Genomic DNA, 20,621 nt, shown 5'->3' on the forward strand with positions numbered 1-20,621 from the left:
GTAACATATCATCAGATGATATCTTTCCCTGTCAAACCACTTAAAACTTGTTTTGCTGAAAATGGTGTTTGTAAATAGTACAGTCCAAATTACTTATTTTACTTAAAGGTTTTTGTTTAAATGTCACACCTATACATATATATTTTAAATATACCTATATTAAATTAGAGACATGACATTTGAAAACCTTTAATTATGTACTAATATTCATGTCAAAAATTGATAAATCACTAAATTGTTTGTCTTAACATCAGTTAAAGTTAACATCTTAACTTTCCCCCATAGAAAAAATGTTGAAAAGTCTTAAATTTCATATAAATCTTATTAGCTATTCAATTATTTTAGAAGAAACATAATACATATCTGCATAACCTGGTAATACAGTATGCATACCTTTCTAGGAAGCTGCACTATGTAATACTGTAAACTGCTGTTTCTGAATAACAGAATAAATCCATGTTATGTCTAAATAACTTCGAAGAAATATCACTATTAAAGAAGCATTCAGTCCATAAACTTAATTTGTTAGTATCTTCCAGAAAATCCAAAACTTTTAGGTCAACTAGAAAAGCTAAACCATAATTTCTTTCTTCCTCTCCTCTGGATGTTAGATGACTTATGTTTCCTCCTTTTGGACTTAAAAGTTTATTGGTCACTTAATTTTCTGCTTCCTCATACGTCCAAAATTGCTATGTGAACAGCCAAGGATCTATCTCTTAGCCTGAGCCTCAGTTTTATTTATAAAATAGGCAAAGTATGTGCACATTGAAGGAGGACCTGAATGTATAGATAATCTGGCAGCATGCCTAATAAATCTTAATAGGATTGAGTCTTTCATGAAAGGCAGGCAGTTGTAGGTGTCAATGAAAAATGTGGTAATATGTAAGAAATGTATCATAAACACTCACAGGAAGACTTTTTCAGTTTCAAAAAATTATACTGTCAATGCACCTGAAGGCTGAACTGGAATAGGATCCTTCCTGCCTCCAAATCTTCCAGTTATGCAGCAACGAATTTCATAGGTCTGTGGTGGGAATATATAAGCCATGGCCTAACTTAACAGCATAATTGGTCTACTCTGCTTGAAAAGGGCAACCATGCATTGCAGCTATTGTATGCATTTTATATTATACACTCACTGGATGAAAAAGAGAACTAAACCTGATTCACAGGTCTTCAATTCAACTCTTAGGCAGCAGAGCATTTCTTAGGTGAAAGATGATAAAATCATAAAAGTATTTTATAAAAGGTAGATAACTTATTTCCCTAATTATTTTGTACCATTGGAAAAACCCCTACTCTAACATTATTATATATTTCAGAAAAATATGCTTAATAAGTTCTATTCTGCATAATCATTTTCATTTGTTCTTGCATAACTGTCTAGAAAGATGGGCCAAAAGCCCTTTATAGTACCTCATCATTCTGAAGAGAGATGTGAGCAAATTTGGAAGGGGGGGAAAGGACTTTTCTTATGCCAGGAAATTGTTCTTAGGACTTAAAATGGGCTTTAGAAATGTCATTTTCAGAACACGACTGGAAGTGAGATTGCAGTGCCAGATATCACTAAGCATAAAAGCATATTATGTAACTTTTATAGCTCTCTTTTGTGCAATGTCTTTCTATGCTGATTAACTGGAAAATTCTATCACTGTCATTTTGTGGCCCAGAGTGTGATGTGATGTTATTTAATAAGATATATAACCTTCCCTCCTGCCTATTCTTGTCGGCACTGTTAAATGGGGTGTACATACGTCATCATGACTGTGGCAATGTTTTTTGTTGATCTAGTTATGGTTTCCAAAATATTTCATTGCAAGACATGTTGACATTATTTAAAAAAAAAAAAAAAATCAAAAAGAGAGCGAAGAGAAATGTATTTAACATTAGTTTCATAACTTCTATTTCCATAACTTTACAGCACATTTTATTGAGTCAGAAGAAGGAAGGATAGCTTTCAAAACTGCCTGGGATTTAAAATCAGAGAAGCCAGTCACTAGCTATAGCATTGTCCAATTAAATTTCAGGGAAAAGGTCCTCTTGTTATATCTTCTACTCACTGCTTTATTGCTCATTTGTAAAACCAAACATTTGCCATGAAGACATAACTGCCAATTTAGACTAACTAAGACAAATGAGATAATGAGGCCAGTGGCAACTTTCAGTTGACAGACCCAGCTGAGTGCCCAGCTCCAAGTAGAAAGCTTTCTTTTCCTTCCAGAAGGTCTATATGCTAATACTAACTAATTTGCCAACCTTGGCCCTACAGTGTTTGATGACAGGAGAGTATACCACTTTGTTATAGATGTGACATTAATTTGGATCTAAACTAAAGCTAGAACAGGTAATCCATGCAATCTTCTAACCGAGGAGGTTGTCACCAAAAATGTAAAACCTTGCCAGGTAAAAATAACCAGAAAAATACATAAGTGTGAAAGACAGATTATTTAAATGCAAATGATGATGAGCAAATGACAAAGTCTAGAGTAAATAATGAAATAAGTAAAGCCACTGTAGTCTGCAGATTCTTATACCACTTTGGTTTAATGTCCTTACCTTAGCATTAAAAGAAGAAACAAAGGATTTGCCCAAATGCCAGACCCAACACAAGAAGACCACTTTTGACCTGATATATATTTTAATATCTATACACAAGGAAAACTTTTCAGAGTATTTTGAAATACCTTGTTTAATTAATTTCTGTTCCTATTATTTTTGAGGGATTTTTTTCCTAAAGAAAACTTTTTTTTTCTTCCCCCTCCCCACCTCAAGATTCATAAAGAAGGTAAGTGAGAGTGAGAGAGTTAGGAATATTGTTAGGAATTCCAGTTAGGAATATTGTTTTGGTTTTTTATAAATGTTTTAATGTGCAAAACTGCATTTATATGTTCATTCTAGATACAAGGATTAAATATGGATGAGAAATGTATTTCATAGATATGTGCTACATGAAATATCAACAAAAAAACCCACATGAATTTATATGGTTTTACTCTTTGAGGCTGTGCGAAGAATCTGCAATTTTAGAGGCATATTATCAACATATTTTTTTCCCCCTATGAAGTACAACATGGCTGATCTGTAACATCACTTATAATGTTGCAAACAAAGCTATATATTGTCCCTAACCACAATGGAACTGCTAGTGGTTTCAATGGTGGTTGTGTACATTGACCAAAGACATTATATCATCTTACACTGAGACACCTCATAAAAGAATATTGTTTATATAATTGTTCAGACTTCATCCTAAAAGTTATCCACACTTCATATCACATTTCAGATAATTGAAATAGCTAGAAATATATTGTCTTTTCCCTCCTGTTTATAATGTGGCCATTATAAAACTCTTCTAATGTGGATCAGTAGAACTAATCATTATCTACAACTATTGTACTTGAAACATATATATGGGTTTATGCTAATTCGCTAAATGATCCACAAATAAAATACAGGCTTTTTTTAATGAAAACCAAGCAAGCATTATATCAGGTAATTATATATCTGACCATCTACTTAATGAGAACTTTAATTTTTTAACGTTTTATAGTTTTGCTTAATCTTCTATAGTTTTGCCCTTATCTACTGTATTTTAAAAGCTATGTAAACTAAATAATGAAAAAAATTGATGCAGGTCCCAATGAGCAAAAAGAAGAATATATTCTAAATTTAAATTAACTAAATTCACTAATGCAATGTGGTTTCTGAAGTATTTTCTATAACATCTTAACTTCTGATATGTTAAAATAATTATTTAATATTATAGAGTGAGAATCAGTTTCTCTTACTCAGATTTCTAAGCCAGATTAATGTAATATTCTTCTGTAAACCTTTTAATATTTCTGCCCTCTCCTTTGACACAGAGGGGGAACTCAGTCGTTTACTGTGGGAGAAATGGTTTACCAGGTGCCCACAATTTATATGCAGCTTTGAGTCCAACATTAGTCATTACAGGAACAATTGTGAACTCCACTGATTTCTGTTTTGTTGTTGTTATGCAAGTTGCTAAATGTTTACAGTTTTAACCAACTGCAATTCCAGCTTGTAATTGTTAAGTGCATGCTGTTATCATCATTATAGTTCATATCAGTAGTATTACTGTCCAATACTGGGTATTGAATACTGGGACAAGCTTAGGTCAATGAGAAGATCTCCAACTACCATTTAAAGACAAAGAAAGCTCTCATTACAGTGTGAAGGACTGAACAGAAAAGGCTTCTCAAGTTGCATTTCAGGTTGTATAATGATTTATCTCAGGAGCTCAGGATTCATCTGGCATAGTTGTTACCTAGTAACTGCCAAGGAAGATGTATATACATATATAAAAATTTGCTAAACCCAGCAGTCAGATCACTCAAGATATGTGTATAATGAATCTTTATGTATCAAATATGAAAAACTTTAAGAAAATAATAACCCAAAGACTTACAGCTTTTGAAATGAAATGATGCAATGATTCTTGTAGTCATCAAAAAAGAACACATCACTAATGAAATAATACAACTGGTTTGAAAGAGATGACTATTGATGACCTGTTGTGTTCTTTGGCCTAGTAGACAGTAGCAAACTATTCAAGAATGACTACACAGCATAATACAATGATATGGGAAGTTTAATGATTTGTAATTGAGTATGATGATTTAGAACACACTATACTCCAACTTTGAAAAGATAGGTGGGATCAGTTTAACTATGTGTTTTATATTTCTTGATTTTCCAACTCTATGAACTTTTTGTCAATTTTACATGTCTCTTGCAAAATTTTTCATCATTCATTTTCCTAGTACAATTGATAAAAAGTAGGCTAGCACTGGGAAAACCACAAATTACTACAGGATTCCAGTAGAAACAGTTGATTTGATGATAATTTTCTATTTAGTTATGTTTTAAGGTCTCTCAGTCAAGGAAATTTATTCCATTTAAAATATCGTACATGAAATGTGTCTATATTTTTAATTGTAATAGCATGATCACTTATGTCGAGCATTATCATCATTTAAATAAATTATATCATCATATTTGATCTCAATTTACTCATAATCACATAAAAAAGGGATCAGGCTTATCTGGCACTTCTGATTTTTTTAGTAGTCTGTTGACCACCATTACACAGAATCACAGAATCACAGAATGATAGGGGTTGGAAGGGACCTCTGAAGATCATCTAGTCCAACCCCCCCACCAGAGCATGTTCCCTTAGAGCAGATTGCACAGGAATGCATCCAGGTGAGTTTTGAATAACTCCAGAGAAGGAGACTCCACAACCTCTCTGGGCAGCTTGTTCCAGTGCTCTACCACCCTCAAAGTAAAGAAGTTCCTCCTCATGTTTAGATGAAACTTCCTATGACCAAGTTTGTGCCTGTTACCTCTTCTCCTGTCACTGGGCACCACTGAAAAAAGACTGTCCCCATCTTCCTGGCACCCACCCCTTAAGTATTTATGACCATTAATAAGATCCCCCCTCAGTCTTCTCTTCTCCAGACTAAAAAGACCCAAGTCCCTCAGCCTTTCCTCATAAGAAAGATGTTCCAGTCCCCTAACCATCTTTGTGGCCCTTTGCTGTACTCTCTCCAGCAGCTCCCTGTCCTCCTTGAACCAGGGAGCCCAGAACTGGACACAGTACTCCAGAGGCGGCCTCACCAGGGCAGAGCAGAGGGGGAGGATAACCTCCCTCGACCTGCTAGCCACACTCTTCTTGATGCACCCCAGGATGCCATTGACCTTCTTGGCCACAAGGGCACATTGCTGGCTCATGGTGATCCTGTTGTCCACCAGGACTCCCAAGTCCCTTTCCACAGAGCTTCTCTCCAGCAGGTTGGCCCCTAACCTGTGCTGATGCATGAGGTTATTCACAGAATCACAAAGGTTGGAAAAGACCTGTAAGATCATCAAGTCCAACCATTACAAAACAAACCCCAAACAAACAAACACCACACCACACAATAAAAAAAAAACACACCACACACCACAATGCCCATCAAGCCACGTCCCACAATGCCACGTCCACACGCTCCTTGAATACATCCAGGAAGGGTGACTCCACCACCTCCCTGGGCTGTCTATTCCAGTGTATTACCACTCTCTCAGTAAAGAAATTTTTCCTAATATCAAGTCTGAATCTCCCCTGGCACAACTTAAGGCCATTTCCTCTAGTCCTGTCACTCATCACTTGGGAGAAGAGGCCAACACCCACCTCTCTGCAACCCCCTTTCAGGTAATTGTAGAAAGTGATAAGGTCTCCCCTCAGCCTCCTCTTCTCCAGACTGAACAACCCCAGTTCCCTCAGCCGCTCCTCATCAGACTTGTGCTCCAGACCCCTCACCAGCTTCGTCACCCTTCTCTGGGCACCCTCCAGCACCTCAATGTCTTTCTTGTAGTGAGGGGCCCAAAAATGAACACAGTATTTGAGGTGCGGCCTCACCAGCGCCGAGTACAGGGGCACGATCACCTCCCTGCTCCTGCTGGCCACACTGTTTCTGATACAGGCCAGGATGCTGTTGGCCTTCTTGGCCACCTGGGCACACTGCTGGCTCATCTTCAGCCGGCTGTCAATCAACACCCCCAGGTCCTTTTCTGCAGGGGAGCTTTCCAGCCACTTCTCCCCAAGAAGCCACTTGTCCCCCCCATTCCTCCCCAGGTGCAGTACCCTACACGTGCCTTTGTTGAATTTCATAAAGTTCCTCTCTGCCCAACTCTGCAGCCTGTCCATGTCATGCTGAATGGCAGCGCAGTGTTCCGGTGTGTCTGCTACTGCTCTCAGTTCTGTGTCATCAGCAAACTTGCTGATGTTGGCAGACTTAACAACTTGTTAGTTGTAACAATCATAGCTAAGTCTTTAATGAAGAGCTGGTCTGCTGGGGTTTTTTTGTGCTCTACTTGTGGACAATGCAGTATTATTCTGAGTCTTTTTTGTTTCTTACAGGAAAAACAAAACTGGAATTAAAAGTCTCAAAATGCTGACATATTTCTTATTTAATATACTTTTCAAAGTACCTAAAACTTTGGATTCCCCTAAATGAAAACTGCCAACAAGATCCTCTGATATTTTCAAACAGCCAAATAATGCTTTGTGACAGATATCTGCCTTTCCTCTGTTCTTGAAAGTAGTACAGTGGAGAGAAGACAGAAAGCATCTTTTACCTTCCCTGTAGCAGTGCTATTTTGTACAAGCAAGGAACTGAGGAAATAACAGTAATGAAATCCTAGATATTTCTTTCTCCATGAAAGCAGAGATTAATATTCAGTTCAGACTAATTTGTTTATAGGCTGCTTTTTGTGGTAAAGAGAAGTAGATGTACAAAGTTTAGAAACTATCTAACTGAATTAAGATTAGCTGATCTGGGTGATTAGTTGGCAAACAGCTGGTTATGTTAAGTTTCTACATTTGGATGAATAGTCACTTGAATGTAAATTCATCTTCAACTCCGAATGAACTCAAAGAAACAAAATAGATATTGGGTGGAAGTGCAAAAGGAGCAGAACAGCTCCCTTAAGAATGAGAGCACAAACTAGTGATATATGACCTGGAAAATGAAGGTGAAAAAAGCAGCTTAAAATGACATGGTGCCTTTGGAATGAGTAGTATTTTATTAAAAATAAAGACAATGAAAAATACTTTTGGAGCAACTTTGAACTAAGATAGAGAGGAGAGCAGTTGCTGTTTGTAGAGTGAAGGACAACTTGATATTTTACTAATGAGAGAAAATAAAACAATCACAATTTAGAGTGCAATTTATTGCAAATTATTTTATAAACCTTCTATTTAGACAATGTCATTAGTGCAAATGAATTGAGCTCTCTTTATCATTTGTGAAGAGAAACAGAATTCTCCAAGGGTCAGTTCAGAGAAGTGATTTTATATGCCTATCTTAAAATTAAATGTTACTGCCTCTAACTGCACCTTTCTCTTCATTGACCATAATTGAAATCTAGACAATGAGCTTAGATGTAGACATCAAATACAGATATCATCTAAAGTCTAGCTGTCTGAAGACAAGATGTACCCCCACCCAGTTCATATTACTCATTTAGAGTATTAGAAATTATACAGGTCTGCTCCTGGAATCAGCAGAATTATTTGAAGGGAGAAGCTAATTCTAATTACAAGCCTCATTCACTTTGGACAATTTGCTTCACTAATTCCACATATGCATGCGCAGAACTGAGCAAAAATGGCAGAATCAAAAGAAATGAAATTAAATCTATGGTTTCCAATTTTATTTTTTTTAATTTATTAGAAAAACATAACATAAAATTCTTGTGAAACTGAAGAGTTTGGATGTATACATACCTGTGAACATTTGGGTCATATGTGAGGATAGTAGTACTGACAGTTTTTTAGACTGCCTCCTCCTACTTTTGCAAGTCACTGTTCTCACCTGTTTATAGCTCTGACAAATTTCTGCTGTTCAGCTGGACTTTTTCAAGCTGAGTGTAAGACTAGGTGATATTAGTGGCCTCAGAAGAAGGACACTCTAATGATTTGCCAGAAAACATCTGTGGAAGAATCCACAGGGGTGATCACCATCTACACATTGCTGTTAGGGTTTGATTTAAACTCCTGCTGGTCTCATGATTGCCACTATTATTGTTTGATGGCTTCTGACCAGGGGATACCACCATGTCAGACATGTAGTCTTGTGTTCCCTGTGCCTTACTGGCTGACCATGTCTACAAAAACACAATCTCCAGCTACCAATCCATTGATGTTAACCAACTGACCTGCAAAATTCATGTAATTTTTCTTGTTTTAGCATTGTACCTTCATACTTGTAACAAAAATCATGTTATGTGATGTACAAGTAACAGCCTTTTGCACTTTTGCTTTCTTTTTTTTTTAAATTTTTATGCATAGAGGGGTGCCTTTACTCAGTACGCTACTTCTAAGCAATTAACTCCAGCAATTGGTAGATACTGAGCTTGAATAAAGGTGTGCAGAAATGGATAAAAAGAAATTGTCTGAGAATGATGCCTACAGAACAGTTTCTTCAACACCTAAGACAGACTTATATTAAAAAACCCTGTTGTTCTGAAGTTGTTTTTATCGGGACTTATATATTTGATCTTCAAAAACCATTCTTCCACAATTTTTTCTTTGCATTTCAAAATGAAATAAGGTATGCCATCTCACACAGCACTCTGAAGTTTCATGCTGGGGTGGAGGTATAGACAGGCTAATTCTATACCATTCATAATTTGGCCAGGTTGCCTTTAATAGCATCAGATTTGTAACTTTACATTTGCTTTAGTTGAAAACTGTTGCTGCCTAGAATATCAATACACTAATAGCATATATTGATTATGCTTACTTCCTTTTCAATTAATTACAGCTGTGGCCTTTGTAAATGGATACATAAAATTTAAAAGGAATTGTTGGCTTGTTTGACAAGGTCTAATCAATTTCATAATCAGATTATGATTTTAGTGTGCTTATTTCCTTTGGCTAATAAGTTATGTTTAAAATCTTTGTTTTGAGATATGTTTTACTTACATAAAGGAAGTGTTCAGGACTAAGTGTAAAATAAGCATTTGACATACACACTTTTAGTACTGTGTAGTGACACAGCAGTGTCACTGCTGTTCCTGCTGATGAAGACTGATCTTATTTTGTTTATGTACATGCATTTTCTTATACTTGAACAATTTCATGGAACTACGAAAAAGTAGAATTTCAACACTCATAATACTAAACAATTTAGAAAAGAATAACTGGAGAAAAAAGAAGGCCTTAATGCTTCAAGCCCATGACTCATGAGATTTGGCTTTTGATGTGTTTCTGTTTAAAACTTAGAAAAACTGTTTTTGTTTGTGGTTATGAAACAGACATGACTATGCTATAAAAAAGAATGTTTAGCTTTCTTTGACCCATTCCTAGTGAAATAGGGATAATAACATTTCCTTTTAGTGTTTTTTTTTTTTTTTTTTAATTATTAGTTAGACAGTAATCTGTTCAGAGCCAGGATAGGGTTTCAGAAGTGTTTAGTACAATTTTGCCTCTATCACATTACGTTGTCATTACTGTAGTGATGTAATAAATATAGTAGTCACACCAAATAGTCTGTTTACTTTCTTCAGAGCATCAGTGTTTCGCTGTTTGCAGTGTTACAATATTTAGTATCATGCAGATCTCCTTGAATTTTCTTTTGGAATTTGCATCTAACAGAGAAAGCAACTATTTTTTGGCATTTTGCAGATTGTAGAGTGTGGTGTTTCTTTATTCCCCACTCCCACCCCCAATATATAACCATGCAATTCATAGAAATTATGTGGGTTAATGGTTTCTCTCTATGTTACTAATCACTAGATGCAGTTCTTCATTGCAAATTGCATTCTCTCTGTAAAAAATATCAATTCAAGGCATTCAGAATATAAATTCAAAACACCAGGGCAAATAATTGTAATCTGTACCCCTGTTTCCAAACCTTTTGGAAGTGTACTGAGCAATTATTCAGCATTCTGTCACCAACCCAGACTTCTTCATGTAACATTATAAAACTGACTGAAAACAATGAGAATGGAAAGTTTAAAAAAGAATGTATTTTCAACAGTATTCAACAAAAATATGATGTGATCCTTTTTTTGACCTCTGAAAAACAATACTGCCTCCCAAAGATAGGGCATCTCTGACTACCACATAATGTAAAATTTCTGTTTGTATACCAACAAATTATATACTTCTCTATAGAGGCACTAGTTAGCTACTCCAGTGGATCAGGATTGAGTGTTCTAAACTGTTTATACACAGACGAGTTTCAGATTTTGCTTTATTAAAACCTAGTTTATATATGAATTTATATAACAGCACATAAAGTAGAATTAATGTAATGTAATGTAAGCATACCTGAGTTAAGCATATAGTTTTAAGCTAGTTTAAATATCTACATTCTCTCTAGAGTCCCAAAAGAGAGCTAAGCATATCTGAAGGATGACTTCGATAAAATAATCTATTGGTGAGGTGAATTGCTCTCTAGTTGACAGTGCATCTCCATTGACCGTAGAGGTAGCAGGAGATCTGGTCTTGGTGAGGTAAGTGTAGGTTTTGTGACAAATAATGTGTCAGGGAAAGAAAGTGGACCTAGAGGTACACTGTGAATTCTTCAGACTCATGGGAAATACACATACAGAAAATCAAAAACCAGTCTCAGAATTATGCTAGAGAAATGAGAGAGAGAGACCATATCCGTATGCAATCATTTGGCTCCCAGAATAAAATTTAAAATTTCTCATCAGCCGTTAAACTTCCACCTAGATTTTAGGGAAAGAATTCAACATTAGGAAGCAAGATTTCCATTAGCCAGCACAGTAAGCAAGGAAACACACAAATTAGCCAATAGAAAACAGCAGAGGGAACTCAGGCATCTCCTCACTGCCCAAAATTCACTGGTTATTTAAGATAGCAATTAACAGGGTGAAAATTTCTCCTTTTAGGCTGACAGTCTTTCTCTGAGTGGAGAACTGGATCTTCTCCCCCTCTGTCTCCTTTGAAACATGTCTGGAAGTGTCAGTGTTGTCCACCTTTCATACGATAGCCTAGAGCACACATTGAAGATGTAACAGATCTCATTTCTGTGGCTTCCTCGGCCTGAGGCAGTTCAAACCTGCATTTCCCAGGAGAGTGATTTAACCAGTGGAAAGGGAGGGAACTTTCTCACCAGCTTTTCTGACAGACCTTTGACACTGCAGCTGAGAATTTAAGATTTATGGGATGAGAGAAAATAAGCCTAAGAAGTTCCTTGATTCTTAACCCAGTGATGGGACCATTCATCAGATAAAGTGGCTTTTTTGCATTTTATTTGTATATTATGAAATGGAAAACACGTAAACAGTTGTAGGAGCAGAAATCAGATTTAAGGACTTTCTTGCTCCCAAATTAGTAGTCCGGTTATCAAGCTAGCAGGTCATGCCCCCTCTTCTGCCTTCCCTATGTTCCTAAGAGTCATTCAGGTCTTTCTGAATGGTTCTACAGATTTAGCAAATGTGGAGAACATACATTCCTTCTTTCCCAGACTGGTGGTTAGGTTCTCGCTGTGGTTTAACACCAGCTGGCAACTAAACCCCACATAGCCTGTTGCTCACTCCTCCCACCGTGGGATGTGTGAGAGAATCAGAAGAGTAAAAGTGAGAAAACTCATGAGTTGAGACAAAGACAGTTTAATAGGTAAAGCAAAAGCAAAACAAGGAATTCGTTCACTACTTCCCATGGTCAGGCAGGTGTTCAGCCATCTCCAGGAAAGCACAGCTCCATCACGTGTAATGGTTACTTGGGAAGACAAATGTCACTACTCCGAACGTCCCCCCACTTCCTTCTTCTTCCCCCAGCCTTATATGCTGAGCATTATGTCATACGGTATGGGATATCCCTTTGGTCAGTTGGGGTCAGCTGTCCCGGCTGTGTCCCCTCCCAACTTCTTGTGCACCCCCAGCCTACTCGCTGGTGGGGCGGTGTGAGAAGCAGAAAAGGCCTTGACTCTGTGTCAGCACTGCTCAGCAGCAACTAAAACATCCCTGCTTTATCAACACTGTTTCCAGCACAAATCCAAAACATAGCCCCATATGAGCTACTATGAAAAAATTAACTCTATCCCAGCCAAAACCAGCACAATTCTTCTCTTGGAAAAGGAGAAATTAAGATTTTAATCCAGAGCAAGTATTTAGAGATTTAAGAAGACACAGAATCTAGCGTTTTTCCATATTGAACATAAACTCTAACCACTAATCTGTTATGCAAAATTGAGCATAAAAAATAACTACATCCCTATCACTACCCCTGTGTATTACCAGGTGTCATTTCACCAGAGATTTTACACAAAAAATGATGTGGCTGTTGCTCTGAGCTTAATAAACTGTCGTAGTGTGGGTTAGCTGTGGTCAAAAACCGGTTCAAACACTTTTCAAGACATAGACACAAAACCAACTACTTTGTATGAAGTAGTCATAAGCAGAAGAGAGTCTTGACAATTCTAGCCATAACCAGGTGCAGAACTCTGGACATGTAGAATATTTTATTAGTTAAAAAATAAGTACCTGTTTTTCAAATACCTACAGAATTAGGCAAGGTTTTAACGCACCTTGAACTTGACCCCTGAATTGGTCCTCTGGGCTGAGCTGCTTATCAGGTCCACCTTCAATGCCAATGTTTTAAGAACAGAAGCAGATTCTTAAGGGCAATTGCAGTATAGGGATATCTCTCTGAATCCAAACCTTAAAATGTTTTGTCAAATGTAAGTAGACATTATTCTTTTAAGTACAGAATAAAGAAGCTTCAAAAGGACTGAAATTGTATCAAATAAGCTTGCTACAAATCTATTAATAATTAAAAAGTGAAAGAGGAAATTAACTGTTTCAAGAAATATGTCTGAACTAACATTGTCATCATGCTCATGGCCCTGATCCAACAAGATCTAAGTTCCGTTGGGACCACTGCATGTGTCTCAAAGCTTTACACTTTTTATAGTGGAATCATGAATGTAATGAGGAGGACAAGTAATCTTAATTATAGTGTTACTAAATTGAATAGTACATATGATTTCAAGTGATGACTCTGTGTGTGACTATGAAATCTAATGTGTTAAGATTCTTTGTCTCATTTTTTTGTTAAAAGTTTCTAAAGGATAGGGAAGAAAAGTTTTAATTTGGCCAATCATTTTAATATGAAATCTGAAAAAATATCTATTAATTGGATTTGTGTCATTATGAAACATATTTCAATTTGGAAGAAAAATCATTGGTATAAATTTAAAAATAAAAAGCCATATTTCATATGCAGTCAAAGAAATAGTTTCATTTAGCTTATGATGGTCATATTGTAATAGTATTTCTTTCTTTTTTTCTGTTTTGTCAAAAAATTTTACTTTCACAGACCTATTACTGACAGAACGCTAATATATATATTTATCCTGATATAATCAAAGATACAAATGCAGAAGTCAAAAAACAATAGAGTGATAGACATACTGATTTCTTTAACAAAAATAAACTACAGTATAGTGCAATGGTATGCATGTCTACAAGAAATATCAGATTGTGGTGGGTTGACCTTGGCTGGATGCCAGGTGCCACCAAGCTGCTCTACCACTCCTCTCGGCAGGACACAGAGAGAGAAAATAAGAAAAAAAATCTTGTGGGTCAAGATAAAGGCAGTTTAATACAGCAAAAGCAAAGGGCACGCTTGGAAGCAAAGGAAAACAGAAGATTTATTCTCTACTTCCCACCAGCAGTCAATGTCCAGCCACTTCCCGGGAAGCAGGGCTTTGGTATGCATAGTGGTTGCTGTGGAAGTCAAATGTAAATAATGAATGCTCCCCCCTTCATTCTTCTTCTCTTAGTTTTTATTGCTGAGCAGACATCATATGGTATGGAATATCCCTTGGGTCAGTTTGGCTCCGCTGTCCTGGCTATGTCCCCTCCCAAGATTTTGCCCACCCCAGCCTACTGGTGAGGGGAGAATCTTGGAGAGACAGCTTTGATTCTGTGTGAGAACTGCTCAGCAGTAGCCAAAAATCTGTTCTATCCTTTCTGAAGTTAAATTGAAACCTTGTCTGCTTCCTGTGGTGGGTACCCCAAGAATAGACCATGTAAAGCCAAGGACTGACTGGATGATGAAGGAAGGAGATTTACTCAGTTAGACGATCTCATTCTGTTTACCACATTTGTGGCCATCAGGTAATGCTTACAGAATAATTCAATTATAAATTGAGAAAGGCAGCTGCACATTTACTCTTTCTTTAAAATTACATTCATGGTTCTAACTATGTGCCTTCAGAAAGTTGTAGCAGAGCCAAGCAGCCTGAAAACAAGGATGTACTAATCAAGGTATACAATAGAAATGTTAATCAGGTACATTTGGGAGAAGGGGAAGGAAAAAGAAAAAGCCCTCTCCCCAACAGGAGGTAGGAAAATCCTGTTTACAGAAAACACAGAAAAACCTTTTGGAAGGAGGAGATAAGTCGATATAGTAGAAAGGATATGGTAGAAAGGTCTGGAGTTTTGCTTTGTGCCCTTCCTGTCTCTGATAATGGAGAGTAGAAGGTGTCAGCACACCTCAGGAAACAGCCGTCAGACCGGGAGTTTCCTTTGCCCTATCAAGGCCTAATTTCTGAAAAGAAAGTGATAGCTATGCACTGACTTTTAGGGACTGCTGCTTTTGAAGCAGTATTCAGTTTATTTTATTTTTTGTCTATTGAGGGTGCAGGAACTAAAGTATCAGCCAACACCAAAGATTAGGAGCAAAGAACTTTGTGGGACTGTAGTTTGTTCATGTACACACACAACCAATAACAAATTGCTAAAAGGAGAAAAGTTTTGGTTTTGAGACCAAAAGGCAAGACTGCATATTCAATTAATCTTTGTAATTGATTAGAATAAAAATTATGGTGAGATGCTGATGTGGAAAGAAGGTAGACTAGTAACCTGAGGCAGATTTACTAGAAAATCAAGTAGCACTAGAAATTCAGCTAATAAGCTAACAAAAATAAAATAAAAAATCCTGTTAAAGGACTGAAGAAATTCTAGAAATCCGTACATTACCTATGCTTTGAGAAATGTGATGGGTAAGCTGTATCAGTGCAATCAAAAATACTGTATAGACCATGAGGCAACTGAGTTTATAGATGTTCATCTGAAATGTGTAAAATATTTTGCAAGATTATAACAATAAATCACCACAAACTTGTGTTGAATCTGCAGAAAACCAGTTTAGTCCTTTTGAGGTTGCCAATAGCTAACCTAAACTGCATCAGTGTGGGGTGGGGTGTGGAGTATCAAGAAGAAATGTAATAAAAATTCACTTATATATCCATGAGCCCCGGTGTTGAGCATTCATTAGAAATGATAGTGTCAATAAACAGACATGTGCCATCGTCTCACTCACCCTGTGTTACAAAGGCCATACTGGCATCAAATTAAACATTGCTTTCCCAATTTGACCATCTGTGGTATCATTTTCAATTCTCATATAGTGCTTGAAGTGCATCCCTTAAATCTTGTAGGCAGGCTGGTTTATATTTCTTAAAGTTGTATAAAATTCTACTAGTTTATCTGCAGAAGGCTTTATCAGAGACAAAAGCTGGAGTGGAATGCATCAGAAAATGAATAAAAAACTTTATGGTGAGGGGAAAAGAAGGTAAAGTGAGCTCCCCCAGTATCACGTATCCATATATGGGCAGGTAATGTTCTAAAGGAGAAAGCAAAGCAAGACTTTTGCAGTGTTTCCAACAGGAACCCCTCAGACATGATAATCATCCAGATTATAATGTGTATCTTTTGCGTGTTTCATGGCAGAGTGATCATTTTGTACATACTTCTGAGAATTCTTTGTCTCTTTGTTCCAGCTATCAGATATTCCTGAAGAGGGGATATTAAAAGTCAAACCGAGATCTGAAAAGCAAGTAGTTGAATTTTGGGGGTTGAGGGGAACTGTGGAGTCTACCTTCCAAGAAGGAATACTAGGTGGTGAAACCCTGCCGAGAATGTGAAACTGGAAGCTAAAAGAAAAAGTAGGTGTCTCTTGGATAGGTGCTGGTGGGAAAGCAGATGAGTTATTAAAATCACATGGCTCTTATATCTTGATCCATGGCCCTATTTCCAGCCCTGTGGGATAAACCAGTGCAGAACAAATGCTATCTTAGATCTCCATGTCCCAAGCAGTACAGTAGGCAACGTGAAGCACAGAAAATCTAACTGACCTTTATACAAAAATCATACTTAGTGAAGACCTATTGTAATCATAGAATCATTTAGGTTGGAAAAGACCTTTAAGATCGTGAAGTCCAGCCGCAAACCTAACCCTGCTAAGTCCACCACTAAACCATGTCCCTTAAGCGTCTCATCCACAAGCCTTTTAAATACCTCCAGGGATGGTGACTTAACCACATCCCTGGGCAGACCGTTTCAGTGTCTGACAACCATTTCAAGTGAACAAGTTTTTCCTAATATTCAATCTAAACTTCTCCTGGTGCAACTTAAGGCCATTACCTCTTGTCCTATCACTCGTCACTTGGGAGAAGAGACCAACACCCACCTTTCTACAACCTCCTTTCAGGTAGTCATAGAGAGTGATAAGGTCTCCCCTCAGCCTCCTTTTCTCCAGGTTAAACAACCCCAGCTCCCTCAGCTGCTCCTCATAAGACTTGTGCTCCAGACCCCTCACCACCTTCGTTGCCCTTCTCTGGACACCCTCCAGCACCTCAATGTCCTTCTTGTAGTGAGGGGCCCAAAAATGAACACAGGATTTGAGGTGTGACCTCACCAGTGCCGAGTACAGGGGCACGATCACTTCCCTACTCCTGCTGGCCACACTATTTCTGATACAGGCCAGGATGCTGTTGGCCTTTGTGGCCTCCTGGGCACACTGCTGGCTCATCTTCAGCCGGCTGTCAATCAACACCCCCAGGTTCTTTTCTCCAGGGCAGCTTTCCAGCCACTCGTCCCCAAGCCTGTAGCATTGCATGGGGTTGTTGTGACCCACGTGCAGGACCTGGCACTTGGCCTTGTTCAATCTCATACAATTGGCCTCGGCCCATTGATCCAGCCTGTCCAGATCCCTCTGCAGAGCCTTCCTACCCTCAAGCAGATCAACACTCCCACCCAACTTGTTGTCTGCAAACTTGTTGAGGGTGCACTCGATCCCCTCATCCAGATCATTGATAAAGATATTAAACAGAACTGGCCCCAATACTGAGCCCTGGGGAACACCATTTGTGACCTGCTGCCAACTGGATTTAACTCCATTCACCACCAGTCTTTGCGCCTGGCCATCCAGATGCCTCTGCAGAGCCTTTCTACCCTCAAGCAGATCAACACACCCACCCAATTTGCTGCCATCTGCAAAATGTCATCTGCAAAATTCTTATGGTTGAAAGTATTCTTATTTTATCACTACAAATATGAAAATAAGAGAATACTTTCTAAAAATGAGAATATTTGGGTCACAATTTATTACATTATCAATTTTTTTATCAATGATAATTACTTGATCATTGATCTGCATTACGTATAACTTTATATTATATTATCTCATACAAGTACTTGAACTTCTCTAGAAGAACATAATGTCTGGTTTCTTTAATCAATTAATCATTTGGATTTTATATACTGACATATCTTTTATTTATAGTCCTAGCAAAAGCAAAAATATCCTATGGCAGTCTAACAGTTAAACTACCTATGTGGTGAAAAAAGATAAAGACAAAAATACTTGAATGAAATATCAACATTGTCTTTTTTAATGATATTTCTTTAGGGATTATATTACAAGCAGATTCTGGATGACTTCTTGCTTACACACAAAGATAGTGTGAAAATTGATGCATAAGCTTTACACAAAAATAAAAATGAATATTTTAAGAGAGCTTATATTGTACACATTTTCTGATTGGCTGTTCATATTCTTAAAGCATAAATTAATTTCAGTTAATATCTTCCCTAAAGCACTCTAAACTGCCAGCTCATTGTGATCCAAGTTATTTCCTGTAAATAATTTATCTCCACATAAAGCTAACATAAAATTTGGTCTAGCAATTAGTATGACAGGTTTCTTGTTGTCAGATACTCCTACTATAGGCTGAGACTGATATACTCGCTGAGGATGTGATGGACTGTTTAACAACAAGTCTATCTGCCACTGACAGAAGTCTCCTTTGGTACCATTCTGTGAATTACGTAGGTCAATGACTTGTACAGCTTGGTTAATACCTCAAAAACTGTCTTTATGTACCTGCTTAAATAAGAGATGGAAGTATGCTTAAGCTGAGTTTGCATCCCCTTTGTACTAGATGTCTGTAAATATTTCATTGAATAAGCTTATTGGCAGGATGTTCCCAAAAGCAAGTTTTAAGCCTGCATTAAGGAATATGAGTGTTGAACCTTAAAATATGAGTATTTGTCCCATACATTAAATTCTCAGAATTATACATCTAATTAGGAAACAGATGTTATCTGACTAGAGTAGACATAAAAATGAGTCAATTACTTTATGAGAAAATTCTATTTTTTACTCTTTTCAAAATTTCTATGTATTTAGTAATTTTTCAGCACTCTCCATCAAGTCAGAAAAAGTAAGAAAAACCAATAACAATAGTGAGCATGTTAAACGCTCTTCATTTTGATTAATTTGAATCTGACATGATTTATGCTTTAATTTTAAAGGCTGAAAGTCAAAACATGGGAATTTTTTGCTAACTCCTACATATTAGGAAACTGAATCACTAAAAATATCCAGTCTTTACTATGAAGAACAGAGTAAGCATGATATTTCCTTGAAAACAAGATACAGGCTCCTGGGGCAAAAGAAAAGTTTGAAGTCACTCTTGGAGGTAAAAGTATTGCATGACAAAATGAAAACACTACATTCTTTGAGTATTGTTTACACTATCAGAAGTGAAAATTTAATTATTTTTGTGTGTGTGTGTATGCAGTTACATGGGCAATTGTAACTGCATATTACTAATATCTTGGTATATGTTTTAATCAGGTATCGTTAAAACACTAGTACTTTTAAGATCAGAAGAGACAATTGTAGGAAGTTAGTAAGAATTCTTATATGCCATCGAACTTCTACAGATTCACTCAGCTCAAAAAAATGCTTAAAAGTGGTTGAGCCTCTTAAAGAAGTAGCAGTTAACATCTCCATGAATATTCATATAATTTCCAGCTGTAGTCCAGAGACTGTATCTATGCTAGTGAAAATAGAGCGAAGGCATGTTCACAGAGCACTGGTATGTGATGATCCATAGTTTTGCACTTTGATGCACAATACACAGGAATGATTTGGGGAACAACATGGGCCAGAGACCTTATCCAATAGCATTATCAGTAAGGCCATCCTCTCACAGAGAGGGAGACACTGTAATCATATGGAAAAGAGCTGTAGTTCTCCTTCAAGGGTCAGAGAATGGCCTATGGCCTTTCCTATTTATTTGTATAGACATTACTAAGGACTAATGTTTGTCAATACACTGGGGAAAACCTGATGTTATAGTTTTATTACAAAAAGTAATGGAATCTTAATTTTCTTCTTGAAAAGGCTAAGTGTCTAATAACACATAAAAAGAAAAAAAAAAAGGTCTTGGAGATCTGCTCTGCTAACACAGAGCAGTAACAGAATATTTTGGACTTACTGTTCCTGTAAATAACAGTAGTATATGATCTGATTCTGCTCATCAGTTGTCTCTATAGTGCACTGAAAGTACAGAAAGTCCATGAATACATGAGTTTTGGCAAAAAAAAAGTGCAACTGCAATAAGTAATTTTGTTACTGTATTTTTTTTTTTCCTAACAAATGCATATTTTTCTTGTTGTTTAGTGGTAGAACTAGTAGTCTGTCTTTTTTGACAAGGACTATGTTGTAGAAAGACATTGACAACCTGAGACAAGACAATTTCTGGATTAAAAAAAAAAATTAAAATCTAACTGAGAAGAAATACAAAAAACGATGTCTTTTAGAAAAAAGATGATCTTCTAACCTTCCAGCACTTAATTTGACATACTATTTCTTCAATCTGAAATACCAAATTGGCAAAAAGTGATGTAATATATGAATATTTATATTTTGTTATATTTTTAAGTATAAGAAACTGTGCTTATTGATGTTTATGTGTGGCTCTTGGTATTTTGTAAACATAGCA

This window comes from Gavia stellata, chromosome 1 (genome assembly GCF_030936135.1).
Source record: "Gavia stellata isolate bGavSte3 chromosome 1, bGavSte3.hap2, whole genome shotgun sequence".
Classification (NCBI taxonomy): Eukaryota; Metazoa; Chordata; class Aves; order Gaviiformes; family Gaviidae; genus Gavia; species Gavia stellata.